A 16,702-nucleotide genomic window follows, 5' to 3' on the forward strand; every position below is an offset into this window, starting at 1 on the left:
ATGATGCTGCCCAAGTTAAGATAACAAGGTAAGTTCAGACTGCTTTCAACTGCTAGTAAGGGAAGGAAGAGAGTGAACTAATAGCCACAAAAAAGAAACTACATTGAATAGGGTGGCCAGGAAGGTCTGATGAAGTCACATCTGAGTTGGAAGATGTGAGTGTCCCGAGCAAGGAAGACGGTGGTATGCACTGAGGCTGAAGAAAGACGTGAAGGCCAGGTGCTAGAGGCCGTAATACAGAGCTTGGATTTTACGCAATGAGAACACAGGAACAGTTTGAACATTTTGAAAGGTTACTTTAAAAACAACCCCAGGGTGTATTAGAAACCCAAATGTGCATTAATAGGGAACTGGTTGAATAAACTATAATACATCTGCATAGAGGATTACTGCTTGATTTTTTTTCTTTTTTTCTTTTTTAAGGAGTATCTCTACCTACTGATATGGAGTAATCTCCAGAATATAATAGTCAAAAAGAAAGGTAATATTGGGGGCCAGCCCAGTGGCTCAGGCAGTTGGAGCTTTGTGCTTCTAATGCTGAAGTCTGCCGGGTCGATTCCCACATGGGCCAGTGGGCTCTCAACAACAAGGTTGCCGGTTCAGTTGGTTGGAGCATGTCCTCTCAACCACAAGGTTGCAGGTTTGACTCCCGCAAGGGATGGTGGGCTGCGCCCCCTGCAACTAGCAACGGGCAACTGGACCTGGAGCTGAACTGTGCCCTCCACAACCATGATGGAAAGGACAACAACTTGACTTGGAAAAAATCCTGGAAGTACATACTGTTCCCCAATAATGTCCTGTTCCCCTTCCCCAATAAAATCTTTAAAAAAAAAAAAAAAAAAGACGGTAATATTAACAATGAGTTGGAAATGTGAACATGAACCCAAAATTAAAAGATAGTCATGCCAATGACAAAGCACATATACCAGGGTGGTCCCATAAGAAGAACCCCCAAGAAATTTCACTGTAAAGAGTTTAGCGGAAGCTTTTGCAAACCACAATAAGCTCCTTAAAAAGTTTAAAAACACAGACCTTAACACCAAAAGGTTTTCATTAATAGAGAGGAATGTTCATGGTACATTATCTGCTTACAAGCAAATCTATGATAAAAAGAAGAAACAACCAAGCAAATCATCATGGTCATATTTCTGAAAAGAGTGACATCTCATCAAGTAGGGCCTCAGGCAGGTCCTTCAGGAGGTATTCCAGAAGAAGGTATTTATTGTCATAGGAGACGACCGCTCCATACATGTTAATGTCCCTGAGACCTTCCAGTGAGACGAGATGTGGAGGTGGAAGCCAGTGATATTAATGATTCGGACCCTGTGTAGGCCTAAGCTAATGTGTATTTGTGTCTTAGTTTTATCAAAAGTTTAAAAAGTAAAAAATGAAAAACTTTAAAAGCAGAAAAAAGCTTATAGAATAAGGATATAAGAAAATATTTTTTCACAGCTGCACAAAGTTTGGTTTTAAGCTAAGTGGTATTACAAAAAAGTTGAAGTTAAAAAAATTAAGCTTATAAAGAAGTTACAATTAGCTAAGGTTAACTTATTATTGAATTAAAAAAAAATAAATTTAGTGTAGCCTAAGTGTTTATAAAGTCCACAGTAGAGTACAGTAATGCCCTAGGCTTTCCCATTCACTCACCACTTACCCAGAGCAACTTCCAGTCCTGTGAAGGCCATTCATGGTAAGTCTCCTGTATAGGTAGACCATTTATCTTTTATATGGTATTTTTACTGTAACTGTTCTATGTGTAGATAAGCTTAGATACACAAATGTCATTGTGTTACAACTGCCTACAGTATTCAGTACAGTAACATGCTGTACAGGTTTGTAACCTAGGAGCAATAGGTTATACCATAGAGCCTAGGTGTATAGTAATCTATACCATCTAGGCTTGTGTTAAGTGCACTCCATTATGTTTGCATAATGGGGAAACTGCTTAATGATGCAATTCTCAAAATGGATCCCCAGCGTTAAGTGGCGCATTACTGTACACACACATTTTCCCTAAGCTCTAGCCACTGAAAAGGCTTAAAAACAATGACATTACAGTTGCAATGAACACCTCTGGTCTCAGATCTGGGTTTCTAAATATCATTCCGTAATAAAATAAACCAGGATTCCTTAAAGAAATGCCTGTTTGCAAATTGACAGTAAAACACTAGGTGAGACTGGGAAATTTTGTGGTGACAGAAAGGGAAACACCTACACCCATTAGGAGCTATGCCAACAGGACTGAGTTGCACAGACTCCTTTGGGCAGATATGGGACATCATAAAGATTCAAACATCACACAGATTGACTGTAACTTAGTGTGAAACATCAAATAAATAAAAATCCATTAAGTCCATGATAACACTTCCTAGAAGGAAGGAAGGAAGGGAGGGAGGGAGGGAGGAAGGGAGGGAGGGAGAGGGAATTTTCAGCACAAATGGAACTAAAACATTTAAAATACTGCATGAGTAGTTTGTCACAGTGAACTGGGAACCTCACTATTAGAGAAAGAAATATGTTTATTCCTTTCACATCAATTAGCAATATCATATCTGGAATTAATGATTGGAATTAATTACATACTAACCAGAAAAATACACATTCACAATTCAATGATAGCTGTATGGAAACTGATTTATAATTATGATCCTCCAACCAAACTCTCATACACAATAAAATCACATTAGTCAGAAAGCAGCCTGTGGAGAACTGGGCTTTGCAGAAGCTATGTAGCTTTGACTCTGCTTTTGGTGTGCTAAGTTTGGCTCAAGAACAAGGAAACTTGGCTATCTTTTCATGTTAGGGTAAAGACTTTATTTTTCCTAAATAATGACATACGAGTCAATTAAGTAAGGGTTCCAATATGACACATTAAACCCAGTGGAAAGTGTCATTAGCAACTCAGTGTGCCCATTTGGCACTTGAGCATTCTGGAAATTGTGTTGATAAATGTGCAACCTGGCTTCCTCGCTGTGTGGCCAACTAGCTTCTGTTAGCTTTCCCCAAAATTTACTAAATTAATGGGGAACTTTAAATCTAAACTTGTAATGAGAGAGGTGGTGGGGGTGGTCTTTCCTGACTATATTCCAATCTGAGACACTGAAATAACGAATATTCACACTTAAGACACACAGTCTTAAATGATTTCTAAGTCTTCAAAGAAAGATTAAAACTGTGTTGTACAGTTTTAGTGTCGCTATTATTTTGTCATTATAAATGGCATTCTAATTCACTGTGCTAAAATGTTTTTGTAAGCACTTAACTGCCTAAAACCAAACCCGTATTCTACCTTAACTGATTAAAACCAAATTCCCTTTCTACTACCCTCAGTAAAAGTCTTTTGATATTACTGACAGTATTTCAGACTTCTATTCCTCAAAAAGTAATTTTACTAGTTTACTAGCTTGTTATAAAAGGCAATGGGTGGGGGACAGTGTAAGTCTAAAATAAGCTCATTTGAGCCATTTTGTTGTTTAAGAAATGAGAAGAAAATATACAGTGAAGACAAAATTAATATGAAGAGACATTTATATTTGGAAATGTTGTTAGATCTTCAAATTTGAATATAACTAAATTGAATGTTTTTATTAGTTTAAATTTCCAATGCAGTGCAATTTACCTGTCTTGACAGGTAATTGATTATTTAATTCCAGCTGCCAGAATTTTTGATCACAACTATCTCTATCACAGAAAAACACTGGAATGCAGTGGTAAGGGCGGAAGGGCTAAGATCTACCAAATATGCTAGATTAGAGAAATAAAAATGATAACAATGGCATTTCCACAGATAAAATACATCAAAAATAAAACACAAAACAATACTCAGAAAAAGCAAACCATACCATTTTATATTCAAATTCCATATTCTAAGAGTTATAATGCAACATGTGCCACGATGTTAACTTCTTCCATATTATTTAGACATAATAGATTTTACACCTGCAATCTTTTCCAAACCTGAGACAAACTCAACCAGACCAGTCTTTCTAGTAGTTAAAAGCTTTAGCAGTATGACACATAACTTAATATCTCCAAGGCAAACCTTTATGACACCAATAACCAGTTTATAGGGATACACTAAAAACATATAGCTCAGTAAGCCATAGTGAACCTTGACATGGGGAAGTGGGGCACTGGGTGTTTTTAAGTACACAAGTATAATATTTTTCCTGCAAAACCAAAGAATTGTTACTTTCTCATAATACTTCACCTAGAGTTCTCGAAATTGGGTCTCAGAAATCTCCTAGACTGATTTGAGAGAACTCTGCGTTTGAATTAATTTCTCAGGAAATTAAAGAAAGATAATTCGTGCCAGATAATGGCCTCAGGATGAGGTTTATTTGATTGTATGCATCAAGTTCTAAGATCTGTAATAAAGTCAGAGAGTCAAGCAGACTTACTGAGAGGGCAAAGGTGGGACGCATAATAACGAGCTTGTCCTGAGTGAACCTAAGGTATAATAAAGCACGAGTGTAATGTGCAGCATTTCCAACGGATTTTCACAACTGTACACAATACCCTTCTTTTGCTCAAAGTTTTCAAACACAGACTAGATGACCACTTGGTGGAAATCTAACTATAGGCAACTGGACTACGTGATATTTAAGATTCTCTTACAACCTCCCAAATTCTAACTCTGTTGCATACTTTGAAATATTTGGATCACGATGGTAGAAGGAGAGGATCCCTTTGTATCTATCTTCCCTTCAATCTACAACTAGTAGGACATTTACAACCCAACAAAGGTTCCTCTGTTCAGCACAGAGGAGCCTGAAAGATCCACTCAGCAGTACATCTGCAGGCGTGGGTATTAGCACATTTAGGGAAGGCAGAATGTGAAAGGGACACAACCCACAACCCCAGCTCCCCAGGTACCTGAGCTGAACCCCCAGCCCCAGCACACATGGTAGTGGCGGAAGAGTCAGATGTACGCCTACACCACAGCCCAGCCAGCAGAGGGTAAGAGGGGCAGCAGCAAGCTTCGCAACCAAAACTATGGCTCTCTCCCTCGATTACAGCAGTGCTCATACCACGGGAAAGCCTGGTAGCAGCAGCAGAGATGAGTCTCCAGCCTCCTGTATACATCCCAGTGGTGCCAGCAGCCATAGGGAATCAGGTAACAGCATCGGGGCTTATAAATTTGGCTCCCTTCCCAACTGTCACATCCCCCCACCACGGTGGGGTGCTGGGAGACTCAGGTAACCCAGAAACAGCAGGGGTACCCAGTTACACGGGCAATGATTCCCACTACCATGGCAACATTTCCCACTCCCCCACCTCTACAAAGACACAGACAGAGGCAGGGCACAGAAATCCCAGAGGCACAAGTGAGCAGGTAAGAGAAAACCAAAAAATGCGATAGCACCCACTATCTACTGGAAAAGACCTCTAATTATCAACCTGCTGATTTGTTAAAATCAAAATGGCACCTAAATAAGAAAGTTGCTCACTACCTCAACTGTGCTGGCAGGGGAACAACACATCAAACACCATGAATAACCAAGGTAACACAGTATCTCAAAGAGAAAACAACAATTCTCCAGAAAATAAACTCAAAGTCATGTAAGATTGTGATCTAAATGATAGAAAATTCAAAATAGCACTCATGAAGAAACTCAATGAGATACAAGAAAACTGAGGCAGTTCAATGAGCTCAGGAACAAACTTAATGAACCGAATGAATAATTTATCAAAGAGACTGAAACTCTAAAAGACAACCAAACAGAAATTCTCAAGTTGAAGAACTCAATAAATGACATGAAGAATGCATTAGAAAGCATTGGAAATGGGGCAGACCAGATGTAAGAGAGAATTAGCAAGCTTTAAGATAGAAACCTAGAAATGATTCAGATAAAGGAAAATAAAGATTTTTTCAAACTGAAAGAACTCTCTCTATGAGAATTATCTGACTCCATTAGAAAGGGCAACATAAGGATAACAGGTATCCCACAGGAGGAGAGAGGGAGAAGTGAACAGAGAGCCTATTCAAAGAAATAATAGATGAGAATTTCCCAAACCTGGGGTAGGAACTGGACATTCAAGTACAAGAAGCTAACAGGATATCTAATTATCTCAACACAAAAAGACCTCCAGGACACAAAACTGACAAAAGGCAATGATAAAGAAAGAATTCTCAAGGCAGCCGAGGAGGAAAAGTTACCTGCAAAGGAAACCCCATCAGGCTAACATCATATTTCTCAGCAGAAACTCTACAGGCTGGAGAGAGTGGAACGATACATTTAAAATATTGAGAGATAAAATCATCAGCCAAGAATACTCTATCCAGCAACGTTATCCTTTAGATATAAAGGGGAAATAAAGGCTTTCCCAGACAAACAAAAGCTGAGGGAATTTACCAACACACTAACTCGCATTACAAAAAAGTTGAAAGGTGCTCTTCTATCTTCTGAAACAAAAAGACAAAAGTACATAAAACTTGAGGTAAGGTGACAAACAAACAGAAGCAGAAAACTGCAATTTTATAAAGCACAGGGTGTTAAACAATTATAACATAAAGGGGAAGAAAAGCGTTAAAAATAACTATAGCTACTTCAATTTGGAAGTGAGCACACAACACAAAAAGGCATAATTTGTGACAGCAAAAACATAAAAAGGGAAAGAGAAAATAATGGAATTTGTACAGGCAAATGAATATATAAGATGCTATCAGAAGAAAAAGGATTATTTTATTTATGAGATTTTATACAAACCTCATGATAATCACAAAAATACAGAGCTGAAACATGAAACAAAAAAAGAAACTTTGCTAAGTCAATATGAAAATATTTGAATTTTCATAAGAAATTCCATTAACTTGTTTTTATGTAAAGTATAACAATGCATTTATTCATACCAATAAATATAAAGAAATTTTCTCTAAGCAGTGTCAAGTTGATTTTCTTTTTACTCTGTTTTTGTATACATACTAATGCAACAACAACAAAAAAAATCGGCTCTTCAAAAGAATATCTAAAAACTGAATTTTAAGAAAGAAAAAAAATTGCTGAGACCAAAAGCCTATTGCATTATGCTTAGATTTAACCTGTTTATTATTTAAAAGGCCTACATACAGCTTGCTTAGCTTTGTACTAATATAAGCCTTTAGAGACTGTTTTCAGGACAAACTAATTGAAAAACACAACCAGGAGAAATAGTCCTGGGGTCACAACTGTCCTGGGTGAGTAAAAGCTAAGAAACTAATAGAATAAAGTATTAGAGCCCAAAGTAGATATATTTTTAAAAAATTCCTCACTACTTTGATCATACAGAAACGTTTAAGAGAATATGACAAATCTATGAAATTTTGCATTGTTTTTATGTATGGTTTCCAAGCTTTAAGATATCTTTCCTTACCTAAGGTCAGAAATATATAGTCCTATTTCTTCTAAATCTTTTTTTCCCTAACACTTTTTTACTTTTTTTAGATTTTTAATTGACTGAACTTTTTTATGTGTTTAGAGATAGATATACTTGTGTTACTTTTTTCCTGATGTACAACCATTTTATTACCTTTTATTGAATAATCCTTTCTCCACTGATTTGTAAGACTGATTCTTACATGACAAATGTGTGTATAGTATGTGAGGGGTCAGAGTTCTCTCAATTCTATCAGTCCATCTCTCCATTAATACCTCACTTTCTTAACTTCTAGCAATTTATAAATCCTAGTATCTGGAAAAATAAGTCTCTCCACTTATTCTTCAAAATTGCCTTTATATTTTCAGCCCTTTACTCTTTCATAAGAAGTTTAGAATCTGCCTGTCTCGATTATAGGAGGGAAAACTCTTTTGGAAATCTGATTAAAGCTGCACTGAATTACAGATTATTTTGGAGGACAGCAGATTCCTTTATGATTGTGAGCCTTCGCATCCATGAACACAGTATACTCTCCTTTTACTGAAGATTCGTTTATGTCCTTCTATAAATTTTTCAAATCATTTCCCATAAAGCTCTTACATACTTTTGTTATAGATATTCTTAGGAACTTCATGATTTTTGTTGCTATTGTAAGTGGTACTATTTTCTAAATTATATTTTCTAATCATTTATTACTAGTATATAGAAAGACAATTAGCATGATGTGTCAGACTGCCAGGGTTCCAACTGTGCCCTTGAGACTTCAAGCTGTATGACTGCGAACAAAGTACCTAATTCTCAGCCCTTCTTTTTCCACATCTATGAAAAAGTTAAAAATAGTAACTACCTAACTAGACTATTGTGAGGATTACGTAAGAGTATAAAACACTTAGTACTGGACAGAAAAATCTTAATCAATGTCAGGTACTATTATTGTTATTGTATTATTTATCTTTTATTCAACAACCCTACTCAACTCTGTTACTACTCCTAATAAATTAAGTATAAATTCTTCTGGATTTGTAGACAATCAAAGACTACAGATTTGCTTCTTCTTTTTCAATCCTTTTATTTCTTTTTGTCTAATATCACTAAACCTTCAGTAAATGACTACCTTCTTCCTGGCTTTAAATAGATTGTTTATGTCTCACTATTAAGAATAAAATCTTGGGTGCCGGTCATCTCAGTTGGTTAGAGCGCGGTGCTCTTAACAACAAGGTTGCCGGTTCGATCCCCACTGTGAGCTATGCCCTCCACAACTAGACTGAAACAACTACTTGACTTGGAGCTGATGGGTCCTGGAAAAACACAAATAAATAAAAATTTGAAGAAAAAAAAAGACTAAAATCTTCTTGGGGTTTTGCAGTAGAATCTTAAATATATTAAAGAAATTCCCTATTCCTAATTTCTAAGATATATAAAATGAACAAGTATTGATCTTTATCAAATAATTTCTCTACATGTATTAAGATAATCATTTAGTTTTTTTTGTTTAATTCTTAAGTTTTGAATGTGGCAAACTAAACTACTTTTAAGAGTCTTGCCTTTACACTTAGGAGTCTCCTTTACTCCTACTTCCTGTGTCCTTTGCAGGGATGTAAATGAGTGCAAGAGACTTGAGAAGGCAAGTAGCAAATTAAAAAAACTAAAGTCTTATGCCATGGCAAAGTTCCCTCTTAGAAATTGTAATAAATGGGAATACTGTAAATATATTAGAAGTGACTTTCAGTAAAGGAGCACAGACATAAAAGAATGCCATAGGGTACAAATGTAGGGAAAAAATGCTACAGGGTACAAATGTAGAAAAAAAAGAATTCTAAAAACAGAAAAATTATATATAATAGGTTGCTAGTGCCTTAAATACTAGCAGCAAAGAAGTATGTCACAGATTTACACTTACAGTCTTAATAGCTAAAGTGAAGTGTTACTTAGTATTTTCAAATTTATTAAAAGGAATATTGGTAAGAGATACGAAAATTAACATTTTTAACATGCATTGTTGTATGTCCTGAAAGGATCTTTGGGCAACTGAGAAACACAGCTTTTGAACCAGTTTAGTCAGCACTCATGCTGAGGAAAATGTGATATTCTTATTTAGCTTATAGCTTTGAGTATACAAATTAGTTTAAACTAAACAAACAAAGCTTTTATTTGAAAATAAACGGACTCAAAAATTAAGCTGGATTCACTGGAGTAATAACTCTACAAACCTCTTAGAGAAAAATTTCTAGATAGTTGAGCAAGATTCTTACATGTGACTCGAACATTATTAGTTAACTGAACTAAAAACACTTTTTCCAGTAACTGAAATATAGAATTTCTTGTAACTTTTCCTCTTGTATAACATAAAAGAGCTTTAACATAAATAATGCCTTGAGGGTGAATAATGACATAAAGAAAGTTCTTTAAGCCAGTAACTGAAAATACAATTGAATAATTTTGATAATGTGCTTTTTTTGTTTTATAAAAAAAAAAACACCCTTCAAATCAGTAAGGAGTTTCTTACAAACCAAACTCTGAGTAAGGTTTTATTTGATGGAATAAGGACATGTCCAAGAAACTCTGTCACTGACTCTTTTTTTATATCAATAAATCTTTTGGTGAATCTTATATTAGACCTGCCTTCTCCCTGGCTCCATCCACTGGCCTGTTCCCAGCCCTACAAAAACAATATGAAGATAAAGATAAACTGAATCCTGAACCAGATATCCAACAAAATTTGATGGAAAATCTAAAAACTACAGTAATATCATAACAACAGTTATATATTAACTAACATTTATTGAGTGTTTACTATGTGCCAGTGCTTTACATGGCTTAACTAATTTCAACTCAATGTGTGTTAGCATCACACTCTAAATGATTTAAATTCAAAATATAAACCAGTATCTGATCACTAGAATTCAATCCTTAATAGTTTATGCCACAAGAACAGATACATTGAATAAAATCTAATTAATCTCCCATTAAATTCAATGTAATGACTTCTAAATGTAATAAAGGTTATTAGAAGAATAACACTTTATACCTTTCCTCCCTTCTACGTATTCAGCTCTAACTATCAATATGACCTAATACTCATATTTCAATTCCTTTTCTTTAGTTTACTTGTTACTATCCTGTAATGTCTAAATATATAGTTTCGTATATGGGAAAAATATTCAGTAAGCATAAAATATTAGCAACACTATTTAAAGATTTATAAATACATACTTGAACCAATGGCCTAGTAGCTAAAAGCTTTTATGCTTTCCAATAATAAAACAGATAGTCTGATGAAGGTCATCAATCCAATCATGCCAATTATTGGCCAGGCATGAGCAAGTGAAAATGTGGAGACAGGGTTTTAGTTCTGATTCTGCCAATAACTTGCTGAAGTTTAATAACATGAAAAAACAGAAGTTAAACCAAGTAATTTATGAATTCTAGGTTTCAATGAAAATACCTTGCAATGAGAAATCATGCAACACTGAGCAAGTATAAAGTTAGAACAGTATAGAAAGCTCTAAAGACTGTGAAAAATGCCTTTGCTTTAGGAAAATTTATCAGGAGGTAAAAAGGACATCATTTAAAACTTTATTGGAGAGCAGTGTCAAAAAAATAAATTAGGCTTTCTAAATTCTCTTGGAAAGCGTTAGTATAAAAATTTAAGATCGAAAGATCATTGTAAATGTTATGTTTTATGCATAGTATATTAGGTTTAGCACTTTTTAAATTATTTTAAATTAAATATTTATTTTTCTCCACGAAAGCAGTATATATAACTAATTTATACAATATGCTTATAACTATTTCCAGAACTTGATGCATAATTGTTCTATCTTTAATTATGAAAGCCATTCACAGTTGTTGACCATGCCATATAATACACTATTGTTTGCTTCTTTGATTTATTGCTTGAAAGTCCTTGGTGAACAGCACGGCTATTTATAATACTGTTTTTACCAGAAAATGCCATATGCTTTATAGAGATTAATTTTTGAAATAGGTTTTAGAAATTCACTCTAATAAGAGAAAAAAGGTAAATATTATCTATATGTTCTGAACTTCTGAAAACTTATATTCTACCAGATTGATACTCAAAATGCAAAATCTTCACTGTCTCCAGGAACTACTGAGTTTACATCTAATTTTAAAAGGAGAATATAGCAGTTACAACCTTGGATTTCATCTCTCCCCACCCCGTCATGCAGATGTCCAAGAAAATCTTTAGATGAATTTGAGTATTAAATCTTAATATATGTTGAAGTTACTGTGGAACAAGCAAGTACAGAATATTTTTTGATCAATCTATCATAAACAATTTTGAAAGTAAGAGAAAAAACACAATTCTCTAACCGATGTATGTAACAGCTGCAAGGAACTATCTCCACAGAGAAAATATCTAGGACCAGCCCAGGGATGAAGTTCTAGAATATGGATGACTGCAACAGTTCTGTTATCTGCACATTCCAAACTCAACGGGAGGAAATCAGGTATTTGAGAAATGTCGTGTACATGCAATGCTAAACTAAAAATAGCATACAGTAATGGCTCTTGCTTGAAAAACTAGAAAGTTACTAACAGTTACATAAGTCAAACTGGCTTCCATTTATTTATGAGAGAGAAGAGGCATTTCAAACAGCCTTACTAACTGGAATGCAAATGGATGACACTGGGGATCTAGAAAATAAATCTTCAGTAAATTTTAGAGAAGAACCTTTCAGACACAGAAGAGATAAGCCCAATTCACTTGGAAAAAGAGAAGCAGAAAACAGGCAACAAATTGTTTCTTCACACTGTACCCAGCACAACTCTATGTGGAATAACATAACTAAACTATTTGGGTATTTGAATAAAAATGTATCTCTTTCTCAGGATTAAGAATGAAACCAAGGCGGCTGCTCTTCCTAGAAGAGTACCTGAACAGTTACAAATTAGAATGGGCATGTGTTAGATCTGAAAAATCACAGTTCCCTTGGGAAAATGGTCAGGTTAAGATAAAACACTCTTATTATTTGCAATACATATTTACTTTTCCAGGAGTTATAAATTTCAGTAATAAATATCAAAGAAGGCTAAAATTTAGCTTAATGTGATTTTTAAGGGAGATATAAATAAGCCATACATTTTTCTTGCTAAAACGGATTCTGGTTTTTATTTAAAAATATAAATTACAAATTAAAATAATAAGTGATTGGTTTTGTTCCTCAACTTTGTACAAAAACTAAGTAAAAAAATTTTTTTAACTTGGTGACTTTACCACCTCAGTTATTATATAAAAGACTCTGACTAATTAGATTTCTAAATACAGAGCAAAATGATTTGCATTTTAGCAGAGAGTAGGAGGAAACATGAGGTGGATATAAATTCCTGACACTGAAGGATTCTAACACACTAGAATAGGATGTAACATATAGACTATGGAAGTATCTCCACTAAGGGTTTTAAAATAATCTGGGCTCTTATTTTTCTAAGATGGACGAGTACTGTTTGATAATAAAGTTTACAAAAACTAGTACTCTATCTCAGGAGGAGATTTATATATTCTCTCATAAAGTTAAAATACAATAACTATACATTCTTAGGGATTCAGTAACATAAAAGATGAACAAAAGCACGACATGAATTTCTAGAAATCTGAAAATTTAGAACCTTAATTTTAACAGTGTGAAAACTCTCTTTTCTTGAAATTCTTTTTCTATTAGATCAAAATGTAATCATATTCACGTTGATGTCATATAATCTCTTGCACTTTACTAAGCCATGAAGTTTGCTGTAGAACACTGATATAATCATAGGTGGTTTCAGCTCCTGGTGTGGGTTGGGTTCCCACCCACACCAGGAGCTGGAGGGGAAGGGTTCTATATTTGGAGAGCACAGAAGTGATGATGAAAACTCTTTATTTAAAGGCAAAGTCTTAGAATTTTGCCCTACAAAAGACCTGACCTTTAGCATGGGGAAATAAGAACGTGGGCTTCAGAGACAGATAGACCTTGAGGGTTTAAATCTACTCGCTAATCATTTCCCAGTTTGCAAGATCTTGAGCAAATCACTTATTTTAGTCTCAATTCCCTCAAATACACAAAGAGAATGACAAATAATATTACATATCACTCAGGGTTATTATAACGCTTACATTAAATCATATATGCCAAGCACTAACTCAGTAAGTGTCAATAAACAGGAGCTATTTTCATTATTGTAATTTCTCTTTACCTTTGGTCTGAAAACTTTTAGAATCCTCTATGATACAGAGCTAACCAAAATCTTTTGGCTTTCCAAACTAGGTTCAATTGAAACTGGTTGTACTTCCTAAATTCAGGGCTGAGCTCACTCGGGAAGATACATACACACATGATCCACTTTCTAGTTCTTCCTCGTTTAACTGTCTTAAATGTAAATTTAACCTAAAACCTTAGATTTCTGCTCTCTTCTACTGAATACCATATAGTACTACACAATACTTTAAAAAAGAGAGGTTATGGTCTCAAACCATTATCATATGAGCCAACAGGTACATTTTTAAAAAGTTGACAATGAAAAAGAGCTCTAAAATTTGAAATTCTCCCATTTATTTTTTTAAAAATAAAAATACTGATACCATTTAAATAGTAGTAGAACATTCCTGGGAGAAAAATGTTCAAATTCTTAACAGGGTTGATCTGTGATTGAGAGACAATTATGGTCTCCATGTTATCTTAAAATGAAAAGGTCTTACTAAAGAAGCAACCAGATAAATATTGACTACTACCCTAGTGGTAAAAAAATTTCTGCAAGAGGAAAAAGAGTTAATGCAAACATTTTATGGATAGAGATGGTTATCGTGACCAGTGCCAATGAGGAAAAAAACCACACAATACTTAAAGGTAAAAGGTCAGAAGGGTTACTTCCTTGTGCTAATCTGAGCAGCTTCTTTATACAGTCCACTGAATTTTTTTTAGTAAATCAGATTTAGTAAATCCCACCTGTTTTTATTAGTCAATAATTGAAATATTATTAACTCACCAGGAAAAAAGTATTTATATATGATATATACTGGTGGCTTATGAAACAAAGGTATGCTCTTTTAATCATGACAACTTCTGTACATTAACCTAGTAAGGTCTACAAAACATTAAGACATAAGCTGATTTCAAATAGAAAAACTGGTAGCTCCTGAAACTGACTCTGAAAGAGACACATTGCCCAATATCTACTTCAAAAATAATAATCTCTCTACCCTAACATGACAAATACTGAAGCTCAGTTATTCAATTTCTGGACAATTGAAAACGTAACCATTCACACAAAAGCAACCAAGAACACAAGTGCCCAAGTATAATGTAAAAATAATCTTAGTGAAATATCCTGGATGTTGTTGGAGGCAAATGTTTAAATAAATAATTGAGATAGCCTTACCTTTTGCTGTGGCACAGGTTTTAGGATCAATACTTAAGACTGTTTCAAATGACTACACTTAGCAGTCAATCCCACAGGATACAACAGCTCCGGATTCCGTGTGAAACCGTCCAGAATGAATCATAATCACACCGGCTCAGACCTTTTCCAGCCGAGGATAACTCCAAGTCAAATCTCCACTTTTAGGCTCCTGCTCTGTTTTCAGGCCCCCCCTTTCAGCAGTTTTCTTGGTCTGGTTTTGGTCCCTAATCAAGCTGAGCCGGCTAGCGTGTGCGCGCAGGCAAGAGCTCTCGCCTTCAGCAGCTAATCCTTCCTTCACAGCATGAACTGCTTTAGGATTCCACAAAAACACCCCAGCCTGAGCTCACACTTGCAGAACAGGCTTCACCAGTATAGCTCCACCCATGAACTTCACACAGGTGAATACTTCCTGCTCAGAAAACACCAGGATGAACTTGATATGTAATTATGTTTTTAATCTTTTAAAAGTTACTTACTATTCAGTTGTTTATGTTTGTTATCTATAAGGGAGACAGTGTATCCAATAAAAATGATGGCACTTAAAAGGGCCAAATAAATAAGAAAAGTAACTGATCATGTAGGAAGTACTACCAGTAAAAGGCTGAATCATTAAACTAGCAGCAACAGGCTAAGAAAACATACCCTTTCAAATCTTTGCTGATAATGACCTGTAATTATTATTCTACTAACACGTAAAATAAAAAACTATCAATTTATACTGCCTCTGTGTGAAAAATCTTGACAACAATCTCTTAAGCATCTATTAAGGGAAAAAATAAAAAAGTTTTTTTCACAATTGAAAATCCAGAATTAAAGAAATTTTCCTGAGTATGGCCTCCCCCTTTATACACTGTCCAAGTATTAAAATTATAATTCTACTTATGTAAATAAGTAGAAGAGATTCAATATTTATATTAAATAATAGTACTGTACTGTGTGAATCTATTAGAATTATTTGTTCTTGGTTGCTTTCATTTATTCGTAGAAATAAATGAATTGGAAGAGATTAACATATTTTCTGTCCCAAATGACTTTTTACTAATACCAATGTAAAATGACATTCAGATACCTGTTTTTAATAAACAAAATAATGTTATTATGTGCCAGACATGATTCCAAGTACTTTATAAACAGTCTTCATTACAGCCCGATGAAGTTGATGCTAATATTATTCCCATCTTAGAGATGAGGAAACCAAAGCAGAGGGATTAAGCAACTGCCAAGGTCACACAAGCAGGAATTGTTGGATTCAAGACACCCAGGGAGTATTTATCATGGGCCTTGCCAAAATCTGCTACTGATCAAATTTATTCTCTCCTTCCTCTCTGAACATAGTTCTAAATATAAAATTGTTGGTAAATGGTAGGCCACAATAAGAAAAACCATGAATTGATGTGATTTTTAAAACATGAAAGAATATAGAGAATATGTACGTGGCAGAAACAAAACACATTCATTTTTACCAATGGAACAGCTGTGGATTTATGGATTTTATCAAATAGGAAATGAGGCTCTTAAAATGTATTCATACATTTTGGAGATGACAAAGTCACCCTTCTTTTGTTAAAATTTAAATTAAAAGCACTGCTCCTCCCACCGTTTCCTTGGTTAGTACTAAAAGACAACAAGGGAAGGCAAGGGAAAGAAAAAAGGAAAAGGAAGAAAAGACGGAAAGAAGAAGGGAGACTGGAAGTCTATTCGTATGATGTAGTAAAGCCATTTTGGGAATAGTAAAACTCGTAGTCTCCTCATATTACCTAGCATATAAGCACATATAGGAATAAGTAAATTCAACAGAGGTCTGCCTGAGTGCTGGAGAATTACATAATTAAAAATACTAACTCTCACCTGAAACCCAAAAGGCTACACTCTACGCCATACAGAAATACATGGTAAGAAAATGAGTGTGTACAAAAGCTGGTGAAATTGGAGTACGGTCTGCAAT

General features: G+C 34.8%; 1 protein-coding gene across 4 annotated transcripts in view; it reads right to left on the reverse strand.

The window, feature by feature from the left end:
• ARHGAP32 (Rho GTPase activating protein 32) overlaps nucleotides 1–16,702 on the reverse strand; it is a 319,193-nt gene that overhangs the window by 31,938 nt on the left and 270,553 nt on the right. Inside the window, exon 1 of one of the 4 annotated variants that reach the window (XM_033097362.1) lies at nucleotides 14,737–15,052. The exons of the other annotated variants lie outside the window; for them this stretch is intronic. The gene's annotated coding sequence lies outside the window, so the exon portion shown is untranslated. Of the gene's footprint in view, nucleotides 1–14,736; nucleotides 15,053–16,702 lie in introns of those variants that run through there. 4 annotated transcript variants of the gene reach the window in all.

This window comes from Rhinolophus ferrumequinum, chromosome 25, assembly GCF_004115265.2.
Source record: "Rhinolophus ferrumequinum isolate MPI-CBG mRhiFer1 chromosome 25, mRhiFer1_v1.p, whole genome shotgun sequence".
Lineage (NCBI taxonomy): Eukaryota > Metazoa > Chordata > Mammalia > Chiroptera > Rhinolophidae > Rhinolophus > Rhinolophus ferrumequinum.